The following is a 14,101-nucleotide window of genomic DNA, read 5'->3' as shown; positions in this document are numbered from 1 at the left end:
TGGGCGACCAGAATCAGCGGGATTCAGAATCTGTTATCCAACGGCTACTCAATCCTTTCTATACAAATCTGTCTAACGTGAAGATTGGAATATGATCCTCTGAAAGCTGTCCAACGGCTAGTTTGGAAGTAGAGGAGTATTTAAGGAGATCAACGAGCAGCAGAAGGTAAAACAGAATCAAGAATCAACAAGTCCAAAGTCTGAGCATACTCCGATCATTTCTCGTCTTTTTGAGCCAAACATTAAGATCTTGAGGGACACTTTGTAAGAGTGATTGTGTGAGATAGAGAGTCCTATCATACACAAGAGTGCTAACACTCAGAAGTTGTAATTCCTCTTGATTACATAGTGAAATCCAGCCGGTAGGCTGTCAGCGTGGGAAAGTGGACGTAGGCTTGCTATAAGCCGAACCACTATAAACTTGTGTGCAGTTTTTCTATCCCTCATCTCTTACTTTACACACTGCACATCAAGAGCACTGTCTATATAAACTGTTTTGAATCTGAATTTTATTCAGACTCAACTGTGATCAATCATTTCCGCTATAGATTGATAAAAATTGTTTAAGATCACCTATTCACCCCCCTCTAGGTGATCCTTGCTAGCTACATCAAGGAAAACTAGTTTTTTGTATTCTCTTTGGTGAATGATAAGCTTGTTCAATATTGTTGTGTTCATTTTCGTTTTGTTTAACTAAAAATGAAATAAATAAGAAAAAGAACCAGTTAGACCTTGGAACCTACCCTGTAACCTGCGACAGGTTAGGTTCTAGGTTCTAGGTTTCGATGGGTAGGTTTCAGGTTCTAAAAAATGAGGAATATGTATCCGACGGTAGGTTCCAAATTTCATGTGGAACCTGTAAGGAATCTGCAACCGCTCACCGCTAGTCAATAGTTCACTCTATTGGCCAAATTCATGCTCAAATATTTAACCATCATCACTCGCCTTGTTACTAGGCGACCAAAATTCTCCCTTGACTAAGTCTCTACCTATATTGCTGGTGGCTAGTATGCGCATATACACAAACCCTCAACCGCATATTAAGCACCAAACCCACATCCTCCAATACAAGGAATCAAATCCAAATTCAATATCACTAATTTTTTTCACAATTCCATTTATCAACCTTTTACAAAGCATTTCTCAAACCATTTCGGAATTCTTCATAAACTAAATTCACAAATTTATATAACTTTTTGTAACGTTTGTCATAAAATATTCTCGAATCACCGTCGAACTCATACTATAAACTAGTTAGCCACGAAATATCTATATATAAACTTTCACAACACCTTCCGGAACGGGTTTCTCAAACCATTCTCGAACATATTTTTATGTAATAAAAATGCTATTTCATAACTCATAATATATCACTCCGATGTTGCCAACCGGACTTGAATCGGCTTGGCGAGCTGTCCGGGTGTCCAGATCGTGTACTCGCAAAAATTTCTCTTCTCTCCATCTACTCTCTTGCGGACGAGCTCTCTCTGTTTTCTCGTTCTCTCCGCTGGTTCAACGTGCATTTGATTAAGGGAAATGAGATGGGCTTGGGCTCAGTAGACATGGGCTGAATTTATTGGGCTCATATATTACAGCAAGGATACAGGGGCTGTGGGCTTGTCACGCGGCTCTTGAACATGAAGGTGAGGACGACCGTTCGCTGGACACCCAACCGCCGTTCTGAGATGTTTCGCTTGGAAACCTGTAAGAACGACGACAATACAAGGGACTCAACAGATAGGCTCAGGGACTGTGGAGTGTTCGCCGGGGAGTTGAAGGCACATCCAGGCTACTGTGTTTGCCGCTCGAAGGCGGCTGTAGACTTGTCACGCCCCGTACCCCACGAAGCGCGAGCATCCCATCTCCGGACGCTTGTGATGCAACGCTCCTGTGATGCGTCGCCGACCCAACGCCCAATCGAGATAAGTCACATGCGGAAACAACGTATATAAATATATATATACACCCATACAAAACAACACACGTGAGACCAAGCTAGAACAGCCATCAAACAAGAATATACACTTGTACTATTATAGTAAAACCTTTTTACACTATCCATTTGTACAACTCCAAAAACCTCAACATCAGTATTTAACTGCCACTATATCAAAAAGGGTAAGTGGAACAGGTGGTTAGGCTAACTAGGATATGAATGCTATTAAAAAAGAGACGGTCTTCGCTTCCTAGGGTACCGGCCTGCTCTAGGGCTCCCAATCGTGGTCGAACGACTCGGTAGAATCATCCGGCAACTCCTGAGGCATCTTTACGGTGGGGTCTGAAAAGTTTCGGTTTACACAACCGTGAGACGAATCTCAGTGAGTTCAACCCTTAAACCTAGGCTAGGCTAGCATGCAATCTCCCGACCGGAAATAAATATTTGAAACCATAATACAACAACAATCAAATAATTCTCGACCCTCGCAGTTAGGCAGTTCAATATATAATAATCACGGCACGTACGTGGCACACATTATCACACGTACGCCAATCACATGCTCATGCACCGAGTCTCACACACTCGCATGCCGCCCATGCATGTTCATGCATGCAAATGTCGTCGACATGTCACGTATATTTCCTGCCCACCGGCCCACATTGGCACACCGGCAATCGCCCAATTTATTATTTATTACGACGACTCGAGTCAACAACATTCATGGCCAGGTGCGTCTAGCCCGCTTCAAAGTGCATGAGGCGCAAGAACCGATCTCGGCCCAGTGTCTCTAGCTCGCTTCAAAGTGCACGAGGCGCAACACTCGATCTCCTTACGAACCGTGAGCCCGCTTCAAAGTGCATGAGGATGGTCGTCTTCCGGACGTACACCGGGCATCGTCCCGCTTCAAAGTGCATGAGGACGGTATCGACCCGAAGGTCATGACCCAAAGGTCCTTAGGTGATCACACAACTCATTATTATTCGAACCCGCCGTAAAACGCTTCGGGTATTTTAGGTGATCACATGCTCATGGCAGCACGCATTCTCGCACAATTTCATCACATGCCTCACTCTTGGCATACACAATGCGTGTCCATGTTATGCAATGCAATGCACCATGAGCGCCAATATAATTCAAACATTCAATATCACAACACGTGCTCAATTGACCCAATTAATACCGTGTGGCCTAACGTGCGAATCACAAATCAACAATTAATTTCAAACCAATCATTGGCCAATCGCACTCCACATAATTCAACCACATGATATGTGACATGGCAGTACGAAGTCAATCACAATTAAGCACAAATTACGTACAACCAGTCAATCCGGACATACCCGGTAATTTTCCAATGGGCTCATAAATTGGTCATTTAATCCAATTAATCTCCCCAAATAATTCTCATTAATCCACTAAATTTTCCCAATAATAATTTCTACCAATTAGTCCTCATCCTAGTCTGAAATATACACTGATACTACCTAAGCCAGTCCAAAATGCACCGATAATACCTAAACCAGTCCAGAAAAATGCACTATCAGTCCTAATCCGGGTTTAGGAATTTTACTTACTTAATCCAAAGTCACGATGACGGGGAACGGCGGCCGATCACTGGAGAACAGTGAAACCGGCGGCGGAATTCCCGGCGACGGCGTACGGACGCGTGAACAGTGACCGTACGGACGCGGTGAACAGTACCGACCGTACGGACACTGTACGGACAGGTGCGGTTGGCGTCGTACAGCGTGGCTGGACGGCTGGGTGGCGACGGAACGACGATCTGAGCTCCGGCGGCCCTATTTGCCGGACGGGAAAGAGAGAAAAAGAGGAAGAAAGAGAGAGAAATAGAGAGAGAAAGGGCCTGACAAGGGTGAGGCCGAGGTCATGAGGTGGTCGGCGGTGGAGGCACGTGGCGGCGGCGGCGCCCTAAGGGCCGGCGGCGAGCTCCGGCAAGCCAAGCCGAGAGAGAACAAGAGGGAAAATGGGGGAGAAGCTGCTGGTCTGGGTGGTTCTCCCGCCAAAGGGGGAATAGAGGAGAGAGAAAGCAGTCCAAGCTGGTCAAATACAGCAGCCTAGGGGCGCCACGTGTCGCCGATCCGCGCGATTTGACTAAAACGCCCCTAATCTAACGGTTCTAAATAATCCTATCCAAATAATTGAGGGGTAAAAGGGTAAAAAGGCCAATAATGCAGCTGATAATCATCAATAATTATTCCAAATAATTTCCCAAAAATTCGGACCCGAAAATAGCCCAGGGGCAAAACTGTCATTTTTCCGGTCTCGGGGCGAAATTCCAATTTTCGCACGTATCAACCCCAGATGTCCGTGGCCAACATAATATGGCGTCGGAATCGCGAAAATAGCCTCTTAAGCCCTTGAAAATTGACTGCGAAGTTCCGAGAATAAAATAATATTATTTTTCCAATTTTTGTCGAAATTCCAATTTTTTGCCATAACGACTCCTGGTATGCGTGGCCACCCAAAAATGGCGTCGGCCTCGAAAAATAACCTCAGACGGCCTCAGAATCAACGTCGGGGTCCCGAGGGGCAAAATCGTAATTTTTCACCCCCGGACTGAAATTCCAATTTTTAACCATACTAACTCAAAATATGCGTGGCCAGCATAATATGACGTCAGATTCCCAAAAATAGTCTTTTAAGCCATCGAAAATCAACATCGAAATCCGGGCCCAATTTCGTGATCAAAACTCGCTCAATTTCCAATTTCAGGGTCTCTCACTAACGGGCGGCTGTTTAGAGGTTACGCGTATCGACCTAGGGTTATCTGAGTCATAACGGTCCGATTATTGAGAGAATGAGAAATTATCACTAGTCCCAGAAGTCACGATCGTCCGATTTAAGTTCGGGGACGGTTGGCTACGTGCACTCTCGGTCATGCGTAATCACCGCGAATCCGATTGTACATCGTTGGCCTTGGCCAAACCAAATCCGTCACCTTTCCTAAGATCGATCCACATTGGTTCATAATATTCTCTCATCATTTCATATGATCGGTGTCCGCTTCGCGATCGGGTCCTTGGTCCACGTACCGTTTTCTAATTAGCCATACCCTATTGATTAGTATTCCGAGAGTGATCAGCTCTGGGCGAGACTTACTAAAATGAAATGCGAAATATTGTCAATTTTATTGATCCCGAAATTACATCGAAATTCGGGCTGTTACATGACTGGTGTGGGCGTGTCTGGATATGCTGGACTCAGTAACAAGGGCTACTTTGGCGTAGGCGCATATGCAACAGGATGCTTTAGGTCACGGCTGGGCCTCAGCGTAAACTTTGCTGGAGCGTTGGAGCGGAGCTGAGTACGGGAATGGACAACTTTGAGAAGTCAACGGGGCTGGACGGAGGAGGAGGTTGCTATGGAGCGGCAAAAGGGCTTGGCACGTGAATTACGGCCCTTGGCGCCTCGGCAGTACATGTGAAGAGCAGCAGCGGCAGCCTAAGTAGAGGCATAAAATGCTGGTGCCGGACGCTTTGCTGAATTTTCTGGATGGCGGACAAATGCAAGTAGAGATGAGGACTTGCTACTGAACGTCGGGGATCGTGGCGAACCTGCTTTACAAGAACTAAATATGCAATGCTAAAATTAATATTTTTATTTAGGGGTCAATTTTGATCCCTAATTTTTATGAAATAAAAACGAGACTTGTAATCAAAATTTAGGTGTCAACACGCTTAAAACAAGGCATTTTCCTAAGCCACCCATCAAACATGAGATTGAAGACGGGCGGCACATTTTTTCAAGGCACTTCGACTCTCTGTGTCCCTCCTGACTTTGTCGGTATGATTTGTTTTTGAATAAGGAGTTTTCTTTGAGAGGGTCTCCATTTCATCTTCGGCATGAGTTCAATCATGAAATGATCTTTGCACTCTCCTACTAATTCTCATTGGAAGCGATAACTTCCCATCGAACACATTACAGTACCGATTGGACTGCATAGATTCATGCTTCGCTGCGTCGTTTAAAGAGAATGCTTAAGGGTAGTAAAACGCATACCTTCAACTCTAGTAAAAAAACTGTTCCCTTAGAATGATGAAGATAAGCGAATACACCGCTTATGCATGCTCTTCGACAGCAAGATTTGCTTAACTCGATGATACACCGAACACATGATTCCCTTTTGTCCTTCCTAAGTTCGATCGAAGTTTGTCCTCTGGTTGTCAGGAAAATAAACCAGCAAAATCTTTCACGTGGTGCCCCACCTACCGGGCTAAAACCGCACATTACCCCTCATAAACAACAGCAACTAAATCTTTTATTACAGCCTTAATCTAATGACGCAGATCAGGCAATTCAGTCTTAGGTTTCACATACACTTCATAATTCCACGTACTTGTAGATACGTACATATACAAGGTTTGGATGATGCAAGCTAGCAGCTCATTAGACGTATGGGTGAATATGTCATCTTTGAGAAAGCGACATATCTCTGTCATTGGACGACTTTTGAGGCCTCTTGTTGTATACGTCTAAGGCTCATGAGTGCATCACCGTAGCCTCTCTTGGTTTTTTGACAACCGTCATTATAGTCCCTCAAAGTATTGCAGAAAAAGAGGAGGAAGAAGAAGATGGCACTTTCTTCTCATATTTTAAATGTCAATGCATCTCTTCACAAGCCATCCATTTCTCAAAGTCATGGTTTTGATCGCCTAAAGCTGCCGGTACCGTTGGATCAGAAGGTAATGCAGGGCGTCGCCGTTTCTTTAGGCTGAAAAATTTGCTGTTCTTTAGACAGTTTGATCCATTTCTTTATTGGTGCTTCACACGGTTATTTTTTAAGCAAAATGTTGGATATGTGAAAAGATTTATCCTTTCTAACTGCTAAGATGCACGGATCAGTCTCGAGCACTCGCTCATCATTCAAATCATTTTACCAGGTCTTGTATCTATAAGGTCGAGTTCGTATTCCTTTTTGTCTCTCATGATCAGTCTCCTCGCGCACACTCTTGCTATGGAAATGAATCCTTTATTTTTAAGCATTTCAAATGATAGAAAGGAAGGGGGAAAAAATCCCTCTGTGGCATGTCAACTAAAAGCCGGTCCACCTTCTTTTTTTAAGCTTGATAAGGTCTTCAATATGCATACTCATTCTCCAATCTCACGTAAGCAGTTCAATATGGTCATATGAAACAAATAGATCCTTATTACCCAGTCTCCTTTAACTTATTGATATTGCACATGCAACCCCCAGATTGAGTTTCATTCATGGCCTTGCTAAAGTATTCGTCTCACAGCCTGTGAGGAAGATCAGGTTGCCACAGAAGCCATGGCCAGAACATGTGCTTGAAGCCCTGAAAAGCACTTCGAGGAAAATGCTGGAGGCTTTCGTGGATTCCGTTTTCCGGTTCGTTGATCAGACATTGCTTCCCTCTCAGGTACCAGAAAACTTGAATGACAGACAGTATGAGTCATGGAATGAAATAGAAACAGATTGAAATGGTTACTTTTTGTGTTGGGGGAAACAATATCTGGATCGGAGATTGCAATAAGAGACGCAATGAATTAACAAAATGGTGTAATAAACATTCCATTAGGCATAGAGCTGGAATAATATGATTAAACCATTGATCCAAACATGCTAATTAAGTTGATTTTGAAAGCAACTTTTAAGTTGTATGATCATATTCTGAAAAATGTAACACTACCAAAAATTGGTTTCTAACTACCCAAAAACTTGTTGCTATAAGTTGTATTTGGTCGCTATCCCGTGCTCATATACCAAGTATCAACAATAATTAGAGTTTAGGTATTCTAAACATCCAAGATAAATTTGATTTAACTGGTCAAATACAATCAGCTTAGGATACAAGGTTTGACTGGTCAAATACAATCAGCTTAGGATACAATCATTTAACTTTTGCATAAAAATATTGCTTTTAATCTTCAAATGTAAACCTGATATTTGCATACCTTCAGACATTATAGGGGATTCACGGAGAAAAATCACAATTTTAACTATAAAGTAAAAGCAATCATCAGGTAAAGGGCGAAAAGCCTAAACTTAGACCAAATATCCCTTATGATATAAAGATTTCAGTCAACTAGAGGACATATAATGTATCAACAGTGGTCCATGTAACTCGTGCTATATTTTTATAATCGACTAACAATATATGAAATTATAACCTAAAATCTATTTACGAATCATAGAGAACATAAATATAATTAAAATCCTAATTTTAGTTACTTATAACCATAACTTAAAATGTATACTATATTTTTATTAACAGATGATATTTACTCATAATTAAATCTTAATTCATAGTTATGAGGCTGACTCATAATTTGTTGAAGATTACAGATTTTATAATATTAGCTTTTAATTGAATTACGATTTTATTTAATTCTTTTTATTATAAATTATTCATTAAGAGAAAAAGGAAAATTTTCATTTATTGTTAATTATTTGATTAGAGTATATTTTATTTCGATAATTCTATCGTATAAATCATAGTTTATCAAGGAACTTATACTATCGATCAATTATACTTAGGGAAAATTCCAAATCAGTACTCAAAGTGGGGACATTTTCTCAAAAAAGGGTCCAAAATGGACATAGTGTCAAATAAGGACATGAAGTGCCAAATCAGTCTCAAATAAGGACCCGAAGTGCCCATTAGTCTCAAGTAAGGGCCTGGGTTTGCCGGCCATTCAAACGCTCATCGGCCGGCGAGCACGTCACTGTTCCGAATGCCGGAATAAAGGAAATTTTGTCTTTTACTTTTTAATTTTTTTTGTTTCTTTTTTCCTTTTACTGTTTTTTTCTTTCCCTTTTCTTTTTTTTCCCTCTTTTCCCTCCGCTGGCCATAGCCGGGGCCGGCAGAGGTTGCCGGCCTCAGGCGGAGGCCACCCTCGTCGGTATCGGGCGAGGGCCGCCCTCGCTGGGGGCGGGCGAGGGCAACCCTCGCCTGACGCCGGCGAGGGAAACCCAGGGCCACCCTCGCCTGCCCAGCCTAGGCGAGGGTGGCCCTCGCTTGACGCTGGCGAGGGCGGCCTCCGCCTGAGGCCGGCAACCTCCACCGGCCCCGGCTATGGCCGGCGGAGGGAAAAGACGAAAAAAAAAGAAAAGGAAAAGAAAAAAACAGTAAAAGGAAAAAAGAAATAAAAAAAATTTAAAAAGTAAAAAACGAAATTGTCCTTATTCTGGCGATCGGATCAGTGACATGCTCGCTGGCCGGTACGCCGGCTGGTGAGCATTTGACCGGCCAGCGAACCCAAGCCCTTATTTGAGACTAATTGGGCACTTCAGGCCCCTATTTGAGACTGATTGGGCACTTTAGGCCCTTATTTGACACTATGTCCACTTTGGACCCTTTTTTGAGAAAATGACCCAACTTTGGGTACTGATTTGGAATTTTCCCTAATTTTTAGCTTATTAATATATATAATATATTGCTGTATATTATATTAAAAGAAGAATTATTTATAAATCATATGTTCTATTATAATGATACGATAATAGAAAAAGTTATGGTTTGACTATATCTCATCAAACCAAAGAAGAACATAGTCTTGGAAAAACTATATTATTCTACAGACCAAAGTTAAAATAGCTATTCCATTCCTACTGTGTTATTTTATTGTTATGAAGTAGCTATTCCACTCTTATCTTGATCCATTCGGCGAAACAAAGGTCCTTTAAGTTCGAATGGAAGGGATGTAAGGAATACAATGGAAATGAATAAAAATCGCCGATATGGTTGATAGATGGATCAGTGATTCTTTATCTCTCTTATATTTGGTATGGAAAAATTGTAATGTAATAGAATTGATCGGAAGTATCATAGATCATATAGACTCTAGACATGTTGTCTGCTCAGTTATAATGGCTATTCCCATTCAGATACATTTCATGCATGCAATAAAACTATTGTGCCAGATTCTGGTTGAGTTGTCTAGCTTAAAGTAAGGGCATTCCCTGCAAGCAGAAAAACTTTGCTCCAGTTGAAGAAATTGGCGAGAAAATTGGAGTCGCTTGCTGCGAAGGCAACATTCCTGTCAATTTTCCGCAGGGAGTTTTTGTTAGGAATGGTATGCAAACTGCTTTAATCAATCTCACAAGTTTTAGTTTATTTTGTTCACCTTTCGTAATTAGAGAACACAAAGTACGCATGTCATTCTCAGCAATGCTTGTGGAAGCAAAGTATGGTCAGCTTCTCAAAATAGCTGACATATGAGTAAACTATGACGGTGCAGGTCCAAATCCTCTGTTTGGCGGTCTTAAATCCACGGAATCAATTTTTGGAAGATCAAGCCAAACATGGGTCGAAGGAGAAGGAATGCTTCATGCGGTATATTTGGAAAAGGAAACTGGAGGAGATTGGCAACTACACTACAAAAACCGATACGTCGAGTCCGAAACTTCCAAGTTAGAGATGCCACGAAACAAGCTGTCTTTTCATCCGGCTCTCGAAGGAGATTCTTGGGCTATTATGGTTGCTTATCTCCTGAATACTGTATTACTATTTTTCCCTTCATTTGAACTTGATTATTCTCCAAATATAAGCATTATTTATTTGCCTTCATGTAAATTGTATGACTCTACCTACAGCATAAGTTGAGTTATTTCATTCTTGGCAGCTTAGGTATGGAGCAGTGAATAAATACATGAGCAACACTAACGTTTTCGAGCACACGGGGAAAACATATGTTGTTGTAGAGAGTTACATACCTCAAGAAGTAGATATGGCCACGTTGGAAGCTCGTGACAATTGGAACTCCGACAGGGATTGGGATCAACCTTTCACCAGCCACCCAAAGGTTCCATCTTTCAATATGTACAGTATGCCCTGATATATATATATATATATATATATATATGAATGATTGATCTAATGTCATTGATATGGAAATCATAACTTTGTACGACAGAGAGTGCCTGTATCGGGGGAGCTGGTCACAATGGGAATAAATGTTGCGAGACCTTACTATGTTATAGGCGTTATATCTGGTAATTCGCTCTATCTTGATTTCATGACATTGTCACATTCGGCAATAAGCATTAAGGATAAGACTATGAGTCTTGAGATTGGTTAATTGTTTCAGCTGATGGGAAGAAACTCAATCATAAGGCTGATCTTGAGTTCGATCGGAGTGTTCTCAGCCATGAAATTGGTGTCACACATAGGTGAGCACTGTAATTTGGAAACATTGGACAGCGACAATGCACGAGATGGACAAATGCTTCACTTGATTTTAGGTACAATGTGATCATTGACCATTCCCTTGTGTTTGACATGAAGAGACTTGTCAATGGTGGTCCGTGAGTGGAATCCAAAAGCTTGAATCCTTTATTTTCTCGTATCTTTAGCTATATTTTTCAAGCACGTCGAGCCGCTTTAAATCAATCACTTTCTTGGAATGTAGGTTACTGAAGCATGACAAGAAAGGGTATGCGAGGATAGGGGTGATGCCTCGTTATGGGGACGCGAGCTCAGTCCGATGGTTTTACATAGAATCCAGCTGCACATTTCACATATTCAACTACTTTGAGGATGGTGAGGAGGTAATTATTTTCCTACAAGCCTACTTTGAGGGTTAAAAATCTCTGAGACTAGGCCTCAACTTGAACGATATTGCTTGACAACGCAGGTTGTGGTGAGAGGATGTAGAGCTCTTACATCGGTGTTTCCAGGTCCCGATTGCGGTATGAATAAGTTCGATTGGTTCTCGAGAGGATTCAACTTCAAAGAACCGGTGGACCCAAATGCTAACGAACATGGAGGCTATCTGTTTACCCGTGCCTATGAGTGGAGATTGAACATGGAAACAGGAGAAGTTCAGGAGTCGAATCTTACGTGCACCAAATTCTCTATGGACTTCCCTTTCATAAATGCCGATTTGACCGGCTTGCGTAACAAGTATGGTTATGCTTAAGTCATCAATTGAAAGTCAAGCTCTGAGTGTGGTAATGCAATGCCAGCCCCGACTCTCTAGTGCATGTCCACTTGCCCAAAGTAGCGGATAAGATCGGTTTCCTAACATCTCTGATTCAGGAATGGCTAAATATGGAGCTCTAGTGAAACTATACTTTGACGAGCCTTTTCCTAGGCTATCCGACTCTGAGGTATTAGTGAAAGTTTTTTGAGTCGCTCTAATTATCCATTGCACATGTAGAAATGTACCTTACTGTGGCTTTGAATTAGAGAGGACGATATCACGAGAACTCGATGAAGCGGGAGTACCATAATTTCGAAAAGGACAGCTTCTGCGGCGGGAGTGTTTTTGTCCCTAAGAAAGACGGAGCCGGAGAAGACAGCAGTTGGATTATCACTTGGGTACATAATGAAGAAACCGATGTGTCCCGGGTCAGGTTTGGGTGTTTCAATAGTATCATCATGTGGCTTTGCCCACCGGTAACTACGTTCGATCTGATTTTGAGATTGTGAAATTTGCAGGTTCACGTGATTGATGCGCAGAAGTTTGAAGGTGAGCTGGTAGCCAAAATCACTCTGCCTTAAAGGGTACCCTACGGATTTCACGGTACCTTCATCTCCATACCGAATTGATCACCGGGACACCAAATCTCACGTACTAATCATAGTAGTAGGCCTTTATTTTCTCATCAGATAATAGTTTTCTTTGCCTTTAGTATGTGACGTTCTTTCTAACTTTCTGAGTTTAATTATGTGCAAGCGTTTCATGCTTATCAGTGCTTGCATCCGGCTCCGAAAAGTAGATAGTTAAGAGTTGGGCTACCTCGAACCACGTTGCTCTATAATCTGTTGTACACAACGAATATTAAAAATCAAGCATGTGTTAGCACGGTGTCGTATTTGAGCCATTGAGACTATGTCCCGTGCGCTTCCATATTATTGACCAAGATTGCATTCGATAATTCTAAGTTATAGGAAACTGACTAATCATCCAATTACGATTTGCGTATATAATGGTATAAGGTGATTCAAAGCATATTGAAATTTGCCTTGTGAGTTTTGAGGGTAATACCATCATCAAATGTGTGAGCACACATAGAAATAGTCAGGCGATTGAGATATATTTGTGCGGTCGTATGATGTCGTAATTTAAAACAAGTCTATGAGTGTGACTAATCTTTAAAAATGGGAGGGATACGTCTTCTTTAGGGTTCATTTAAAATGTCTATCGTGAATCTAAACTAACACGCTGATAATTACTTAGTTTTCTATTGAGTAGGCGATGGATTCTTGCACACCCACTACATCAAATGATCCGCAAACAAAATGCCAATGTTTGTAGTTTTCTCAGTTGTCTTGTGCCAAAGAAGTTGCTTTGTGCCGGCAATGTGTCCTAATATGAATCTTGCATGCAAATTACTAAGTTCACATTTTCTTTTCCTCTTTCTTTGGCCAATTATTTAGTTTGATATATTTTTTTCAAGATGTATTAACTATTTCAAGCCATTTGAGTGCACCTCAACATAATCTCCTTTTCACGTGTGAGCCTCCCGCATTAGATTGCACTCCCCCTTAATTCATCAACATATATCTCGACTGAATTCTCCACCTAGTTACTGTGCACTTGTGGTCATGTAATGTCATCGCCAACTTGGAACCGAGTTGCTGTGCCCTAACGCTCGCCGTTACCGATGGTCTTTCTAAACCAAATTTGAATTGCGATAGCAATCTTTGTTTGGCAACAATGTTAATTACGTGATTCCTTTCTTGAGATATTCCTCGAATATCAACAACTTGGGAGAGATCACAAATCAATTATCGGTTCTGATACTATTTTGTTGATATCTGCAACGGTTGCTCAATACCCCATCCTTAGGAGACAAGTCCATTAACATATCCAAAATCGGTTTACCTTCGTTCAAAAGTTTGCCTCCATTTTTTTTTTTGGCAGAAAACTGACAAATTGAAAAAATCTCTGAATTTAATCATTCTTATTTCTTAGAAAAATGGGGCAGTGAACAATTTTTTCATCAATATAAATAATAATAACTATGCCTAAACGCTTTTGTTAATCAATTATCTACTGATGTAGCTAGTGCTAAACCCTCCCACCCGATAAAGGAATGGAATTTCAAGGAGTCATCTACACTTAAAATAAAAGATTTCTTTGTCTTGACTGATCAGCATTTAGTTTGGCTGAGGTACCCAAGTATTCCGAGGCATCAACCTATGTGTTACCTTTGTTTTCCTTCTTTTGTATTTG

The 14,101-nt window shown here is 41.5% G+C and overlaps 1 pseudogene; it reads left to right on the top strand.

Annotated features, from left to right (window-relative positions):
* Positions 1-6,531: 6,531 nt before the first annotated feature.
* On the top strand, positions 6,532-12,471 carry LOC115665877 (carotenoid 9,10(9',10')-cleavage dioxygenase 1-like; annotated as a pseudogene).
* The last annotated feature ends 1,630 nt before the right edge of the window (positions 12,472-14,101 follow it).

The sequence above is a fragment of the Syzygium oleosum genome, unplaced genomic scaffold (assembly GCF_021117445.2).
Source record: "Syzygium oleosum isolate NSW1041296 unplaced genomic scaffold, Sole_v2.1 Sole_v2.21, whole genome shotgun sequence".
NCBI classification, from domain to species: Eukaryota; Viridiplantae; Streptophyta; class Magnoliopsida; order Myrtales; family Myrtaceae; genus Syzygium; species Syzygium oleosum.
The sequence above is the reverse complement of the archived record's forward strand: the minus strand, read 5'-3'. Positions and strand labels throughout refer to the sequence as shown.